Source organism: Lactuca serriola, chromosome 4 (assembly GCF_051521515.1).
Source record: "Lactuca serriola cultivar US96UC23 chromosome 4, Lser_US96UC23_V15, whole genome shotgun sequence".
Taxonomy (NCBI): domain Eukaryota; kingdom Viridiplantae; phylum Streptophyta; class Magnoliopsida; order Asterales; family Asteraceae; genus Lactuca; species Lactuca serriola.
This window is the reverse complement of record NC_136411.1, coordinates 320,754,645-320,773,383: the sequence shown is the minus strand read 5'-3', so window position 1 is coordinate 320,773,383 and position 18,739 is coordinate 320,754,645.

Here is an 18,739-nt window from a genome sequence, read left to right as displayed (position 1 = left end):
GTGTATAATAATATGTTTAACACTTGTTTCATACATCCTAATACAAACCTCGATTTTAAGGACTTTTTGACTAGTTTCAACACCATAATCACATATAAACATGTAAATAAGTATAGAAATCATACAAAGCATACATATACTCATAGATCTACACATTTGCTTGTATTCCCCCCCCCCCCCACAAAACTTATAAAAACCGAAAAATAGGGGGTATGAAGCTCACCTTGAGTTGTGGTTTCGATTTGAAGAAGAAAAGAGAAGAGTTTGTTGCTCTTTCGGCCCTAGCAACCTTTCCTTGGAAGATCTCGAATTTAAGGAGCTTCTAAGGTGCAAGATCACAAGAGTGAATGAATTTAGAAGAGATGTTGATGAAGTGGAGGGAGTTAGATCATAAGTTAGACATTAACTTACCTTAGATGATGAATTTCTTTATGATGATCCTTAGGCTTCAAACCAAATTTTCGAGATTTTTGGATGGAGAGAAGGGATGATTCTTGAGTAATTTAGAGAGAGTTTTGTGAGGTGTGTGTGTTCCTTTATTGCTCTCGGCCGAAGGAAAAAGAGGGAGAAGAGAGTGTGCATGGGAATGTGAGTAAGGCTTGGATGTATGATGAATATTAGCTTGGATACCCACAATATAATAATGAGGTGGCTAGCCTAAGTCAACCCTTCTTCTTGGGTTTGCTTTGGGCCGAGAATGGAGGGAAATAAGGAGAAATTTGGGCTTTATTGCTTCTAAGCCCACATTAGAGTTAGGTTGAATGATTGTTGGCCCTAAAAATATGAGTGTGATTTTTATACTTTGTTAGGCTAGTTTAGGTTAATTATGGTCCATAGTGGTTCATAATATTGAATTTATTTCATTCTAGGCCCAATATGGCCCACAATGTTGAAATAAAAGGAAGTGGGTCCAATTAGAGCCCATTTAAAGGTTCTAAGCCCATGATAGTCAAATTGGAAGCTTATTGGTCCATTGAGTCCAATAAGGAAGTCCTAGTCCAAAATGGACCTAAACAAGAACTTCTAGGGTTTCCAATTGCTTGTTGACTATTTGTAGTACTTGTATGGTGTATTGGATTGAAATTTTGTTGTCATAGAGTAAGCATCATACATGCTCTGAAGTTTTTGATTCTACATTTTACTTGAGTGTAGTGATTACAAGACACAAAATTTCTAGTTGTGACACAGGTTGGCGATCATACTTCAGTTTTAGAGGTACCAGCTGTAAGAGTTTTTGCTGATGTTATCTCGGAGGAGTTACCCGGTGTTCCACCTGAGAGACAAGTTGAGTTCAGGATTGATCTAGTGCTAGGTGTGGCTCCGATTGCCAAGGAGTCATATCGTTTAGCAGCGCCAGAGATGCAGGAGTTATCCTATCAGCTTCAAGATTGTTAGGCAAGTAGTTCATCAGACCGAGCAGTTCTCTATGGGGAGCGCCAAGATCGATCTGAGGTCCGGGTATCATTAGGTGAGAGTAAGAGATGAGGACATGGAGAAGACCAAATTCTAGAGTCGTTATGGGCATTATGAGTTCGAAATGATGCCATTTGGGCTCACCAATGCGCCTGATGTATTTATGGATTTGATGAATCGGGTGTGCAGGTCGATGCTCGATCGATCTGTCATTGTGTTTATTGATGATATCTTGGTGTATTCCAAGACCAGAGAGCAGCATGAGGTGCACCTTCGAGAGATTTTAGGAGTATTGAGGAGAGAATGATTGTATGCCAAGTTCTCAAAGTGTGAGTTCTGGTTACGGGAGGTCCAGTTCCTGGGGCACCTTGATAACCAGGATGGGATTTTGGTCGATCCGGACAAGATCGAGGCTATGATGCAATGGGAGGTTCCGAAATTCCCCTCATAGATCAGGAGTTTCTTGGATTTCACAGGATACTATCGAAGATTTATTCAGGATTTCTCCAAGATTGCGGTACCCCTCACTCGTCTGACGAGGAAGGGAGTGGATTTCCGATGGGGACCTGATTAGCAGTCGATGTTTGAGATTCTTCGACGGAGGTTATGTGAGGCCCCGGTATTGACCCTTTCGGAGGGAGTCGAGGAGTTTTTGGTGTTCTATGATGCATTCATCATTGGATTGGTGGTGGTCCTTATGCATAGAGGACGGGTGATCGCTTATGCTTTGCGGTAGCTAAAGCCGCATGAGACGCGATATCCCACACATGATTTGGAGTTGGGGGTAGTGGTGTTTGACCTCAATATTTGGAGACATTATCTGTATGGGGTATGTTGTACTGTCTACACTGATCAAAAGAGTTTGAGATATCTTATGGATCAGCCGAACCTGAACATGAGGCAGTGCAGGTGGCTGGACGTAGTTAAGGATTATGACTCGAGATCCTTTACCATTTGGGTAAAGTGAATGTAGTAGTGGATAAATTTAGCTGCAAGTCGGTCGGGTCTTTAGTTGGGGAGATGTGTATGAGGATGTCCATTGATTCCCCGCTTTTGGTTTGATCAATGAGGCTCAGACATAGGGAGTTCAGAAGGAGAACTGGAAACAAGAGAGGATCATGGGCAAGATCGATAGGTTTACCACCGATAGTCGTGGATTATTAACCCGATGCGGTCGGGTTTGGGTTCCAGTCTCCAGTGGGATCATACAGATAGTGCTGGAGGAGGCTTATAAGTCTCTCTTTTCTATACACCCGTGAGCCACCAAGATGTATCGGGATTTGAGATTGAGCTACTGGTGGCTGTGTATGAAGAGGGAGATAACTTGGTACGTCGAGAGGTGCTTGACTTGTAGGATGGTCAAGGCCGAACATCAGAGGCCGCATGGAAAGCTGCAGCCTTTGGAGGTTCCCATGTGGAAGTGGGAAGAAATCACCATGGATTTTATCACCAAGTTGCTGAAAATGGCCAAGGGCTTTAATACTATTTAGTTCATCGTGGATCGATTGACTAAGATTGCCCACTTTTTGGCCATCCGGGAGAGCTCTTCGGCCGAAAATTTTCCCGATGTGTATGTCTGGGAGATTGTTGATCGTCATGGGGTTCCGGTCTCCATTTTTTCAGACCTGGATGTTCGCTTCACTTCTCGATTCCGGTAGAAGTTCCACGAGGAACTGGGCGCGAGGTTACATTTCAACACTGCTTATTATCCGCATACCGATAGTTAGAGGGAGCGAACCATCCAGACCCTCTAGGATATGTTGTGGGCATGTGTCATTGATTTCGGTGGGAGTTGGAATTCCTACCTACCTCTTGCAGAGTTCTCCTACAACAACAATTATCATTCCAGCATTGGTGCCTCACCTTTTAAGCTCTTGTATGGTAAGAGATGTCGTACCCCGATATGTTGGGGAGAGATTGGTCATAGGGTCATGGGAAGGACCGAAGTAGTCCTTCCGACCATAGAGCTTATTCAACATATCAGGCAGAGACTGCAGAACGCTCAAAGTCGGCAGAAGAGTTATGCCGACCGACACCAATCAGAGTTGGAGTTTCAGGTCTGCGATATGGTGCTCCTGAAGGTCTGACCCTGGAAGGGTGTGATACGCTTCATGAAATGGGGGAAATTGGGTCCCCGGTATATTGTACCTTTCCGTGTGATCTACAGGGTAGGTAGGGTAGCATGCTGGTTGGATTTGTCTAGCCAGCTCAGTCAGATCCACAACACTTTCCATGTCTCTCAGTTGCGGAAGTGTGTGTTGGAAAGAGAGACAGTGATCCCTTTGGATGATATTCAGGTCGATGAGCGCCTGAATTATATTGAGAGACCAGTGGCTACTTTGGAAAGAAAGTTGAAGGTTCTACGCAACAAGGAATCTACCTTTAGTAAATGTTCAGTGGCAGCATCGAAGAGGCTCCGAGTGGACCTGGGAGCTTGAGGCTGATATGAGGGAGCATTACCCCGAGTTATTCGCTGCAGCAGACTTCGAGGACGAAGTCTAAAAGTGGGGGAGAATTGTAACATCCCGATGATGAGATACTTCTATATTTGACCCTATAATTTAATTATATTGCATTTTGGACCCTAAGTAAAAGAAAGAGTGCAATGAGGGCCCTAGTGGTATTTTCATAATTTGGGTTTGGGGGGAGTATGTCATGCGTACATGTGTACACTAAGCGTACATCTGTACGTAGGGCGTACGTTACAGGCATGCAAACACTAATTTTTAGGGTTTGGCTCATATTTAAATCCCATTATAGCCTCATTTCTCCTCACTTTATCAGCCTCCACCCTCTCAAAACATTTTTATAACCCTAATCTACCTTGTGAACTATTTCTAAGCTTGTGTGTGTGTGTTTTTGTGCTTTGAAGAAGAAGGAAGGAAGTAGAGACCATCATGGAGGAGTGAAGCACTTTGGATTTGGGATTTATACCTTGGTTTCAACCTTTTGAAGGTATAAAGCTTGCAACTTTACCACTCCATCATATAGATCTAGATCTTGTTCTTTTAAAGACACTTTTTGGTCTCAAAATGGTGAATCTTGAGCATGGCATATTCATGACCCATTAAGCCGTCCTTTCAGACCATAGGAGAGCTCTTAAGCCATAAAAATAGAGTCTTAATGGTTAGTTTTGTCACATGCATTTTATTGAAAGACTTAATGCATTAAGATGTGTCCCTTTGGGGACATCCGATAATGCATTAAGATGTGGAGTTTTCATGTTTTAAGCACTTATTGAGCATGCAAGGTTATAAAGTTGACCATGGATCTGCAATTGGACACATTAAGTCGAAGTATTAAGCACTTAATGGGAAAAGAGGAAAACATGCGATTACGCCATGTGTACCTATGTGTACGTCCAATATACTCGGTCAACTATCCCGATCCAGTCAACGAAGGAGTTCAACCCGCATACGTGCACAGTGTCAACTCAGCTGAGTTGACTCGGCTCGGTTGACTCAGTTGATTTATTGACTTTAACCAAGCTTTCCCAAGGGGCATTTTGGGTATTTTGAGTGTTGTTTAAGTATTGGTCACTTGGATGAATAGGTATCAGTTAGAGCTGAGATTCAGAGTCGGGACCTCATCAGGTATTTTTCAGACTGTGAGGTGAGTTTTCCTCAATGTACTTACGGGTCGAAGGCACCAAGGCCGACCCTTTTGATTGATATCCTGTTTTACCGTATGTTGTTATGCTGTAGTGATCTGTTAGATCTGTATCTTGGTATATAAGATGTTGTTATGATATAGTGATATGTTAGATCGGTATCCTGGTATATGGAATGTTAGCATGCGTAGTGATCTGTAGATCTACCTGTTGTCTGATGCCTTGTTATATGTTTATCTGTTATGTGTATGTAGACATGTTGAGGTTGGTCGGGTTGAGGCCGTCTTGCTTTGTGCTGAAGGTCAAGATACCCAGGACGGTCCTGCTTTGTGTTGAAGGCCAAGATACCCAGGGCGATCTGGATAGACTATAGGTCCTGCATGGCGGTCCAATTAGGTTGAAGGCCCAAAGAGCGGTTCGGATAGGCTGTAGGCCCTACGATGTGGTCCAGTCATGCCGAAGCTTGGGAGCGGTCTAGATAGGCTGAAGGCCCTGCGAGGCGTTCCAGTTAGGTTGAAGGCTCGGTTCTGCATGTTGTGTTTGATATGTTGTATGTGGTGATACTTTGGGGGAGACTTACTAAGCTTTGGCTTATGGTTTTTAGTTGTTATTTCAGGTACTTCTGATTATTATGGGAAGGCGAAGACGTGACCGTACCCATCCTCTATTTTATATACTTTTGATCTATGGGAGACTCTGATATGGAACAATATTTTGAAAACAATAATTTTGTAAACATTCTATGATTTGGGGCTGTTTTAAAAAAGTTATAATTTTTTTTGATTTTTATGGATGTTACATTAAGGTTTTGATGTAGCCGAAACAATCTATGTTTTTGTCTTGAATTTTTCAAAGAACGCCACTATATCCGTTACTATTTCGAAGTTAGAATTTTCCGGTACTTTGCTGAGATCATTTTCATATGATTTATCTGTCAAAGATACATAAAATTCAGAATTATAGTCTAAAAAATAGTTAGAAATTGTAAGTTTTGATATCCCAACTTTGAAAGATTATAATTCATTGAATATAACATCAATAATGACAAAATTATAGTTTAAAATGATGTAAAATCCAAATTAAACGATGGAAAAAACCATATGCAAATTCGACTAAAAACAAATGAGATATGTGTGTTTAAATTTCTTCACAAAATACAAAAATTTAAAATTAAAGCTGAAAAGCTGAAATATTTCATCTTTAATATCCCAACTTTGAAGGATTGTAATTTATTGAATATAACACCAAAACGACAAAAATATAGTCTAAGATCATGCAATTACATATTGGAAAAAACCGCATGCAAATCCGACTTAAAACGAATGAAATATGTTTGTTGAAAGATTTTCATAGAATACAAAAACTTAAAATTATAGCTGAAAAAATAAAATATTTTAGATTTGATATCCCAATTTTGAAGTGTTGTAATTCGTTGAATATAACACCAAAAATGATAAAATTTAGTCTAAAATCATGTATAAACTCTAAATTACACATTGTAAAAAACCGCATGTCAATTTGACTTAAAATGATTTTTTTTTGTTTTAAATAATCTGGTCCAAAACTGGTTTTTACCCGAACTCGGCCGAACCGAACTAGTAACAAACAGACCAGTTTTGATCAATTTTTAGAATCGAGAACCGGCCCTAGGTCCAAAAGAAGGACCAGGTTAAAATCTGGTCCGATTCGAACCACGGATCCAAATGATCACCCCTATTTAAGTACAAAGAAGAACTAATACATCAACTTGTAATTTACAATAAATTGATTTCTTAGGTATATATTTTAAAATGAATATATAAGTAGCCATGACATATTGTTAAAATATTGTTTTTTATTTTATATATAAGTATATATTGATATTGGTCTTTATGGGACGTATGTATGTATTTAAACGCGCGCGCGCGCGCGCGCACACACACATATATATATATATATATATATATATATATATATATATATATATATATATATATATATATATAGAAGTAGGTTCAAATAAAAAAACAGTAAATAATGTAAAAACGTAAAAACACTACGTTTATTTTGTTATTCTATAACGAATGTTGTATATGTGTATTGTTGAAGTAATTCTAATATAAATATTAACGTTTGATTATTCATATATTTATTAGAATGTTATTATTCTATTATAAATTTATGTATGTATATTTTTGTAGTAAATTCTAATTTTAGTTTTAACCTGTGACTATTTATTTATTCATTGTTGAATAGTGACATAAAATTGTGGATACATAATTCATTGCAGAATAATAACATAAAAATTATGTTTTTAGGTTCTCACACTATTTACTGTTTTTATTTGAACTATATATATATATATATATATATATATATATATATATATATATATATATATATATATATATATATATATATATATATATATGGGGTTGTAGTTTATAAAAATTAACACATTAATCATGCAACACTAGCAATAATATATTTGTAAAATGTTGGACCCTAGAGTCTTGGATCGGTTTAAAACATGATTAAATTGACAACATACAACCTTATGGTGTTTTGATTACCAACATAGAAGAGAAGACTTTATTGTCAAGTGTAGAAAATATTAGAGATCAATCCATACCAAGCTAGAACATGTATTGCGAGACCTCTAATTGATCAAACACCACGACTTCTTATCCCCTTATTAAATCGGCGCATAAATGTGGTGACAGGGAAATACTTGTAACATTCAAAGAACCCTTAGAAATTTTGCCTTGTACCGTAAACATGGAAGTCTTTCATCATACCATGCAAGGAAACGACAATCTTCTTAATCGTTTGCGAAATATCCGTAGAAAAATTATCTTCTTAAAAATATTTTTCTTGTCTCTCCGATAGACTGCAAATCGAGTTTCTAATCCAAAATAACACCTCCTAAAAGGTTGATTATGCACTCTTTGTTGACTTGTGTGTGAAGTTGAACCATTAGATCGACCTGGCATAAACTCTTAATTAAGGGTTAAAATCAGAGAAGATAAAAGGAAAATTTTGCGATAAACCTACTTTAGCTCTCTAATGTGTTCAAATAATTACAAGTTGGATCCCACATCACTCCAATGTCACTTACTTGCCAAATTACATCAAAGGATATTGGGTAGCTTCCTGAAAAACTGACTATGTGGTCGACATTGAATAAAATTAAAAAAACACGATGTTCATTAAAAAAAAATAAAAATCATTGCCTTTATCTCATTTATAATGACACAATATATATATATATATATATATATATATATATATATATATATATATATATATATATATAAAAGTAGTGTTAAAATAAAAAATATATAAATAAATAAAACTTAATGTATTTTAAGTCATTTTTAATGTTATACAATATATTTATGTAATTGAGTTTGGCTTATGAAGTTTTTCAACATGTCTTAATAACATGTATTTGAAGTGTTTAGTTGCTATTAAAATACTTTTAACAGTGCATATGCTAAGCAAAATTTTATATATTTTTTGGATTAATAGATTATTATGTATTCATATAAATAAATTAAGCCATAGTCTCTCAAATATATCAAACCGATAACAAACCCCAATTCGGTTCAATCGCGCTCATACTACTTATTATAAGTGGAAAGTGGAAAAAAGATTGGGCAAAGTTGAGTGGTTTAAACTTTAAAGCAGATGGAAGTTTGTGGTGGGTCAAAAACGTGCTTGACGGTTGGATTGACATATAAAGTAATTGAAATCTTAAATTTGATTATAAAGGTAATGATTGAGTTTCCTTGAATACAACAATTTAACGAAGTTGTAAATATTTGAGTTTGTTAGTTAAACCGTTTAACGTAATCATTTTAGCTCATCCTAATTCAAATTAACTCACTCTCATCCTAACTACAATTACCAACCAAAATCAAATGACAGCCGGAGGACTTGGGGGACCCATAATTTGCCTTTGTGTGCAATGCATGGGGGAAAGGAGTAGTCCCAAAAGAAAAGAAGAAAGGGAAAAGAAAAGTAGTCCACAAGTTTTTAAAAGTTGAAACCCCGAATATATTCTTCCGTCGCTGGGAAGTAAATAAAGTTTATATATATATATATATATATATATATATATATATATATATATATATATATATATAGAGAGAGAGAGAGAGAGAGAGAGAGACCTAAGTTCAAATGTGGATTAACATCTATTATATGGATATTTGGAGAGTGCTATTATCTGAAAATGACAAAGAAAATATGTTGTTAAAGTAATAAATACATTCAATCTTACATAACTATCGTCATTGTCACACATTCTCACTAATTAAATCGTCTATAAGGATATTATAGACTTATTATTATTATTTTCATTATGTCAGTATATTTATTAAGTCGTATTCTGTAAGAATGAAAATGAGAGAAAACGATGTGTAGGAACAAAAATAAATAAGAATTAGTGATAATGTATGAAAATGACGATAATTGTATAAGATTGAACGTAGTCAAATTACTAAACAACCTATTCTCTTAGTAATTTTTATAGAATAATATTGTTCACACGTCCGCATAATATATATATATATATATATATATATATATATATATATATATATATATATATATATATATATATATATATATATATATATATATCAGTGTTCTAAAAGGCGGGCCAAGGCGTGCCATGGCGTGAGGCGCTACGTCGCCGTTACGAAAAGCTTCATAACGTTGCTATTAGGCGTGGCGCGTGGCAAAACGTGATATGGCGTGCCATGGCGCGTTATGACGTGTTATGACGCCTGTTTTTTCGTTTGAGACACGTTTTTTTGCTTTTTTTTTTATACATTTTCTAATCGGACATACAAGTATTGTGTTTTTTTATTAACTTTTTGTTATTAGTTTTTGATATAACATTTCTAAAAACTAGGTATATTTGATATATATTTATATTTATGCGGTAATATAATTTTAAATTAATACAAAATCGTCGCCTTACATCACGCCTTGAAAAACGTCATGGCTCGCCATAACTCGTTAAGCTTGAGGCTTGGCCTTGCCGCCACGCCACGCCTCACGCCTTTTAGTACCTTGATATATATATATATATATATATATATATATATATATATATATATATATATATATATATATATATATATATATATATATATATATATATATATATATAACAGGATTGGGTGAGGACTCATTTTAAAGTGATGACTCGTGAGTACGCCTTAAAAAAATTGAAAAAAATCTAAAAAAAATACAAATCATAAAATCAAGCATAGATTTATGTCCGGAAGAAAAAAGTTGGAAATAAAATTGGATCATTAAAATTAAATCTTGGATCATAATGATGCAAAATAAAAAAATTAAAATTGAATTAGGTATCAATTTTAATGATGCAATTTTTTTTCCAATTTTTTTTCTCCCGCACATAAATCTATGCTCGATTTTATGATTTGTATTTTCTAAAGATTTTTTTTTCAATTTTTTTAAGGTGTCCTCACGACTCCTCATTTTAAAATGATTCCTCACAGGAATCGAACTATATATATATATATATATATATATATATATATATATATATATATATATATATATAACAAAAATAATATCTACAAAAAAGAATTTTTGGATATTTCCTTTTATTTTGCAATTTATATTTTTATTTTATTTAATTGATCTCCAAGATGAGTGGCTAAGATTGTGTCCTCATGTTTTACAAAATTAGCATTGTCTCAAATGAACATTGACCTATATATATATATATATATATATATATATATATATATATATATATATGTGTGTGTGTGTGTGTGTGTGTGTGTGTGTGTGTGTGTGTGTGTGTGTGTGTGTGTTCAAATGAGAATATTTTTTTTAAAGAACAATAAGAGCAATTTTTAGCTAATCTCTCTCATTTAATTAGGATGCGTCCTGTTGTTACGTTTCTAAGGGTATTTCCATAAGTTTGTCTATTACAAACAATTATTCATCTGATTCGTTTCCAAGTTTGACGTAACTTGCTCGAGAATATACATTAATTTCAGAGTGACAATTCGATTTTTAGGGAATTGCTTCTAAATACTATCGATTTCTATGATTTTGTTTCCAAAATTCACTTCATTTTGTGCTTCGATTCTTATAGAAGAATTAATTGCATCATCGTCGATTCTTTTAGGTTTATCAAATCGTTCTATCAAAAGGTAAAAATCTTCACTTTCCATAACTTGTTTTTGATGATTAAACACTCACATTTGTAATTATTTCATCTATTTTATTAATCAGATCAGTTAGTCAATGTTTTGAGTTCGAAAAGAGTTAGGTTTAATATACTCTTCATCAAAAAAGTAAAAATCGTCAATTTACATAACTTATTTTGAATAATAAACGTCAATTTGTAACACTCGTTTTCTAGAATGGATCAGTTAAAAACTTAAAGAGGTCAAAGATAAGGTTTTTAGGGAAAAAGTTGTGCCACGATTTGGAGTGTTGATGACACAACGTGGCATGGCAACTAAATGAAAAGTGTGTACGGATGGACACCAGGACGTGATAAGAGGGAGGCTATTACATGGTTGTAACAGCCCAAAATCTCAGTAAAATTTTTCATTTTTAATTAAGAAATTCATTCCCATAATTTATAAAATTCCAATTACATTTGTTTTCAAAATGCATAACATCAGATAAATCTTTCATAAAATTAGAGTGTCCCAAATAAACGCCAGAGAGTGCATGCTGCGCCATCATGTCGGACCCTTGCCTTTAGATCCAAATGTACCTGAAACAACCAAAAAATTGTCAGTTAATGCTTAGTGAGTTCCTCAGAGCATACCCCACACAAACAACATAATCATATAATCTATATCAATCACATAAGAAACATAAGCCATTCATATACACATATAAAGATGCCATGGAAACCCTCCAAGGTCTTACTCCGGGTGCCATGGGAACCCCCACATAGTCTTAGCCGAATGCCTCAGGAACCCCTCGAGGTCTTGACTAGGGATGTCATGGAAACCCTCTACGGTCTTATACCCTAGTGCCTCGAGAACCCCCCCCGAGGTCTTTACTTAAGATGCCTTGGAAACCCTCCCAGGTCTTACACCCAAGTGCCTCGGGAACCCCCCGAGGTCTTACATGGAAGTATCACAGAACAACTAGCATACCATATAGCATGTAACTAACTAGTATAACACATATCACTACATCACTAGTGTACCACATATCACAAAATAGGCCGACCTTGGTGCTTTCGACCCATTGGTATGGTGAAGAGACTCACCTCTCAACAATGTTGAACTGATACGATCAAATCCCGACTCACAGCTCCGAACTCAACTGCCTACAATCACCATGTGACTAACTTCGTCAAAATCCCAAAATACCAAAGGTACCCTTAAAGTTAAACATGGTCAACCATGGCCAGAGTCAAAGTTAAAGTCAAGGTCAACAGTCCATGTTGACCCAACTCGTCGAGTGTATCTGGCAACTCATCGAGTCCCTTTAGTGTTCAAAAAACGGGGGAAAACCTAGCCAACTCACCGAGTTATCTCATCAACTCGCCAAGTTCGCCCAGTATCCAGAAATTGGGGAAACCCTAAACTAACTCGTCGAGTTCCCTTGTGAACTTGTCGAGTCCTTTAGTCTGCCAACCCACTTAATGCATTATGCCCCTTTTTCTCAAATCCAAAGGTTCCAAACTTCAGATCCCTAACCATAGAGACGACTAGGAGGGTAAAGTTTCCAACTTTACCCTTGAGATCGTCTAATAAGCTTTAGACCCAAACCCAAGCTCCTTTGAAGAGGGTCTTGACCCATTAAGCCTCTAGCTCTTTGCTTCAACGTTTCACATTGCATATCCGAGGTTCTAGGGTGGTTTAATCACGTAAAGTTACTAACTTTACGTCCATGCATGGCATTAAGGATCTAAAACACTCCAACATGGCTTATTAAGGGATTTAGGGGATGAGGGAGGGCCATGACTTAATAAAAATGGCAACTCTACGTCCATAGAAGCCATGAGGTGTCCAGATCTTAAGTCATAGCTTTAAACCATGATCAAGTCCAAGAATGACCCAAGAATAAGCTAAATGACACAAAAGCCTCTAATGGAGAGATCTAGCAAATGAATGATCAAGGTATCGGCTTTATACGTTAATATGAATGCCTCAACAGTGAAGACACCGGATCTACAACCTCTTTCTTCAACTACGCACTTCCTCCTTCAAGCCTCTTCAAAATAACTCCATGAATGTACTCTTTAAGCTCTCACACACTCACAATGATAGGAAAAGCACGAACTAGGGTTTCTCTAGACAAAAGGGGTGATAAGGGAGGCTAGCAAAGGGTTTTAAGGCCTTTAAATAGTGTGTAATCCCTGAAAGTTAGGGTTTTCCTTCCCATCGTCTAGTCGTCGAGTTGGGGCTCCCCAACTCTTTGAGTTGAGTCCTTAAACTCGCGTCCAAAATAATTTCTAAACAACGAGTTGGAGCTTCCCGACTCGTCGAGTTCTAGTCCAAAACCCTAAAATATTGAATAATAAATAATACCTGGACCAAGCGTTACAAATCTCCCCCACTTGAACTATACTTCGTCCTCGAAGTCTGCTGATGCGAAAAGGTACGGGTGATGCTCTCGCATCTCATCCTCCAGCTCCCATGTCCATTTTGAGCCCTTCCGGTGTTGCCATTGAACCTTCACTAGCTTCACCGCTTTGTTACATAGAACCTTAGTTTTCTTATCCATAATTGCAACAGGCCTCTTAATGTAGTTCAGGCTCTCATCCACCTAAATGTCGTCCAAAGAAATAACCGCAACCTCGTCTGTGACCCACTTCCGTAGCTGAGACACATGGAAGGTGTTATGAATCTAGCTAAGTTCATCCGACAGATCCAAACGGTAAGCCACCTTGCCCAAACGATCGGAAATCCTTAATGGTCCAATATATTGGGGCCCCAACTTGCCCCTCTTTTGTAACCGAATGACACCCTTCCATGGTGACACTTCCAGCAAGACGAAGTCTCCCACCTGGAACTCAAGATCCAAGCGACGCCATTCAGCATAGCTCTTCTGACGGCTCTACGCGACCCGCAGCCTATCACGCACTTGCTGGATCAACTCAGTAGTCTTAAGCACCACTTCGGTGCTTCCCATGACTTGGTGCCCAACTTCACCCCAACAAACTAGGGTCATACACCTCCGACCATACAACATCTCAAACGAGGTTCGGTCGATACTAGCATGATAAGTATTGTTATATGAAAACTCTGCTAGTGGGAGGTATGTATCCTAAATCCATCCAAAATCCAATACGCATGCTCGCAGCATATCCTGGAGTGTCTGGATCGTCCACTCGCTCTGGTTGTCTGTCTGGGGGTGGTAACCAGTGTTGAAGTGTAATTGTGTGCCCATTTCCTCGTCGAACTTTCTCCAAAATCTAGATGTAAAATGGACATCCCGGTCAGAGACCACCGACACTGCCACCCCGTGCCTGACCACCACCTCTCGCACATAAATATTTACTAGTTTCTCAATAGAGATGCTCTCGGTGATCGGAATAAAATGGGCACTCTTCGTCAATTTGTCCACAATGACCCAGATGGAATCCACACTCCTCGCCGTCGTCGGTAACTTCGTGATGAAGTCCATGGTGATCTCTTCCCATTTCCACATGAGAATAGGTAGCGGCTGAACCTTGCCATGAGGCCGCTGATGTTTGGCCTTAACCATCCTGTAGGTCAATCACCGCTCCACAAACCAGGCGATCTCCCGCTTCGTGCAGGGCCACCAGTAACTCAACCTTAGATTTATGTACATCTTCGTAGCCCCTAGATGTATAGAGAATTTGGATTTGTGTGCCTCCTCTAATATCTTCTGTCTCACTCCCCAGATATCGATTCCCACGCTCGGACACACTGCGTCAAGAGTCCTCGAGCATCGCGTACAAATAAGGGAAACTGACCCCGAATCAACTCTATCTTCCAGTTGTCTTTCTTCAAACACTCCACCCGAGCCTTCTTAATAATATCTAGCAAGGGTGAAGTCACTGTCATCCTCAGACAAACATCTCTAATCGAAGCGTTGGCCGCTTTGCGGCACAAGGCATCGGTTGCCATGTTGGCCTTCCCTGGATGGTATAAAATCTCGCAGTCATAATCTTTCAGTACATCTAACCATCTCCTATGTCGCATATTGAGGTTCTGTTGATCCATCAAATATTTCAAACTTTTGTGGTCAGTATAGATGGTGCACCGAACTCCATACAAGTAATGCCTTTAGATTTTGAGGGCAAACACTACCGCCCCCTATTCCAGGTCATGAGTGGGTTAGTTCGCCTCATGAGGCTTCAGCTTCCTCAAGGCGTATGCAATCACATGCCACAACTGCATCAAAACAACCCCTAACCCTATGATAGATGCATCACCATACACCACCAAATCATCCAGCCCCTCGGGTAATGTTAAAATCAGGGCCTCACATAACCTCTGTCTCAAGGTCTCAAAAGCCAACTGCTGATCCGAACCCCATCGAAATGTCACATTCTTCTTAGTCAAGCGAGTCAAGGGAATGACGATCTTGGAAATCCTGAATAAATCTCCGGTAATACCCCACTAGGCCCACGAAACTACAGATCTCAGATGCTGTGACAACCCGATACTTTGCCAGTCAACAAAAGTCAATTTCATTAAATAAAATTTTGAATTTTATCTATTCCGTTAAGTTCGTAAGGGTTAGGAAACAATTCAAATTATGTAAAAGAAGTTTATATAAATTTTTGGAACCAAAATCACTCGAAAAAATCAAGTTTCCCTTGAAAAACAGCAAAAGCTCGTTCAGCCCCTTGTTTTCGGCCAAAAACCCTTGGGCCGAAAACAGATTTCGGCCGAGAACCCATCTCCGGCTGAAAACCCAACCGGTATAAAGGTTTTTCGTCGAAAATTTATCATTTCTCACTCATTTTCACCCGAAAACTCTCTCAATTTGCTCTCAGGTATCATCCAAGAACACTCATATCATCAAGAACAATCCTTTGAATCTTTATATTCTTCACCAAGAACACCAAGAACAACCTTCATATCTTCAAGGAGCCGAAAACACCAACAGAACCGGGAACACGATTTCGGTCGCAAACTAGTTTTCGGCAAGAACTCCATGAGAACCGAAAACCCCTTTAACACACGATCGATTTTCGGTAACTATTCCTAGCATAAAAACAATTGTTTGCTAACACTTTATGTCACACCCCAAAACCAGAACGGCGGAAACGTTCTGGAGCGGAGGACGTCATGTACAGTATCACAACACATAATATATAGTAAACAAGAAAACAACATCATCCATTGCATTAATAATGTATTTTAATACAAGTGTGTTCTGTATAGTTTATAAGACACCAAAATATGAATCAAAATAAAATATGAGTCTTGAAAGTGCTCCATCTTCTCAAAAGCTGGCCTCGGTACCTACTAACGACCTGAGAATACAAGTTGTTTTGAAAGAGTTGATCAACTTTAAAGATGGTGAGGTCATAAGTATTTTAGTGTCATTGTTTGTATGAAATGTTTGTAAGTGTTTGAATGTATAAGTTTGTAAATGTTTGTAACTCCTAGAAAATCCTGTATTTTCTACTAAAAGTTGCCTTCTACCAAGGCATCAAATGTGTTGTATGTTTGTTCATTGTAAAAGTGGGTATTCCTCCCAAAAGTGACTATCATTAATAAATTACAGCTTTTACATTACTGTACATGTGAAATGATCACAAAGTAGATGTAATGGGGAAAATAATGAGGTACTGTAGTATTATGTTATAGTAACTACTGCTCTACTATCTACCTTAAACCAATTGTTAATTAAGGTATAATGTGATATAATTGTAACCATACTTGATCGAACTAGTAAAACACGACGCTCGAAGACGTCGATATGGTATGACATTCATCACACGAAGACCTGCATGTCCCACTGTAGCTAGCAACAAGGTGTAGGACGGTCACTCCAGTATAGATCTATACACGAATTCACGCTCTCCCTTCGGAAGACTATGTTTACAAGACGAGCCATGACAAAGATGCCATGCCCCGAAGTAGTGCCTCACATTTATGTTATAGAGTGTATGTATTGTATGTACTAGTGTCGTGAATGTCCTCTTTGATTATCATCATAGTATGTTCTTTTGTATAGTATCTAGTGTGTAGGAATTGTATGTACTAGTTTATGTTCTCTCTGTATAGTGTATGGTATGTTCTCTCTGTATAGTGTATAGTATGTATCGACTCATGCATGAACTGACTCTTTGTACGTTTCATTGTACTAGAAATAGTAAGTAGTATACCTCTAAACTATACCTATTATAGTTTACTAGCAATGTTTCTTGAATGATATAGAAGTTTATACACCTTTGCTACCCAAAGGTGTTGGAACTGATGGTAAAAGCTTTATATCTACACATATATACATGATATATAACTAAGGATCAAATGACACTCGGACAAACAACAGGGTACTCTAAGTCCACAACCAAACAAGGAACAAGAATTAAAGTGTGTTATCAGTCCCAAGTCCTTCAAACCTTACTTATATAACTATATATGTATTGGACATGATTTTGGCAATATATAAGTTTAAAGAATTGAAAGTAAAGGTTTGGAAATCAAGATTAAGTTTTATAAAGAGTTTAACATGTAAAAGGGTTTGATAATCATTTTGAAGTAGTTTTGATGACAAAACGGTTAAACGTATAGTAAATCCATTTGTTTGATAGTTATAAATCACATGTGATTGATATTATAACTATAATGATTCAACTTGTATCCCCCCCATAAAAGCATTTAAAAACATTTAAAAGGTTAATTAAGGGGTATGAACTCACCTGTAGTGAGTTGTTTGGATGAAAGTGATGGATAAGGTGCTAGTTGTCAAGTGAAGACTTGAACACAAACACTGATCCTATTTAACATATAAAGACACACATATATGTATCTAATTAGTGATTATAACACTAATTAAGTAAGTAAGGACACCCTTAAACATGGAAAACACTTTGGTTCAAGTGTTAGAAGATCATAGGGTTGCATCTAAGGGTTGTAGGGCTTTGCTTTGGAGTTTACGGTCTAAGACTAAACCCTCCAGGAGTTCACGACCAAGGGTTTGTGGCCCTAATGAGTTTATGGCCGTAAACTGATGGCAAGTTGTACCATTTTGAAGTTTAAGGTCCTTAACTCACTTTGGAGGTGTTCTAGACCTAGTTCTAAGGCTATAGAAGAAAATTAGGGCTCATATGCACCCATCAATAGAGTTTACGGCCCAAGGAGATTGCCTTGGCCGTAAACTCCCCTTTGATCTTGATTTTGTGTTGTTTGCAAGGTGTAAACTAAGTGATTTAGTCATATAAGAAGCTAGGGTAAGAGTACTTACAATATAAAGCTTGTAAGGGTGTTTAAAGTCCAAGAACACTAGTGTATGTTCTTGGTGAAATGAAGAACACTTGAAGATCTATGAAACTGAAAGGATTTCATGGATGAAATCATGAGTGAATGAAGAGGAGATGATGTATAACACATAGATGATCCTTGAGAGAGAATTCCGAGTTCTTGGGTTTGAAGGGTGAAAAGTGATTAATATGGCTAAGGATCATATATATACTAAGGGGTTTATGACCACCATGTGTTTACAGCTGTAAACTCACATGGTGTGGCCGTAAACTCCACATGATGATGGCTAGGGCTTGCTTGATAG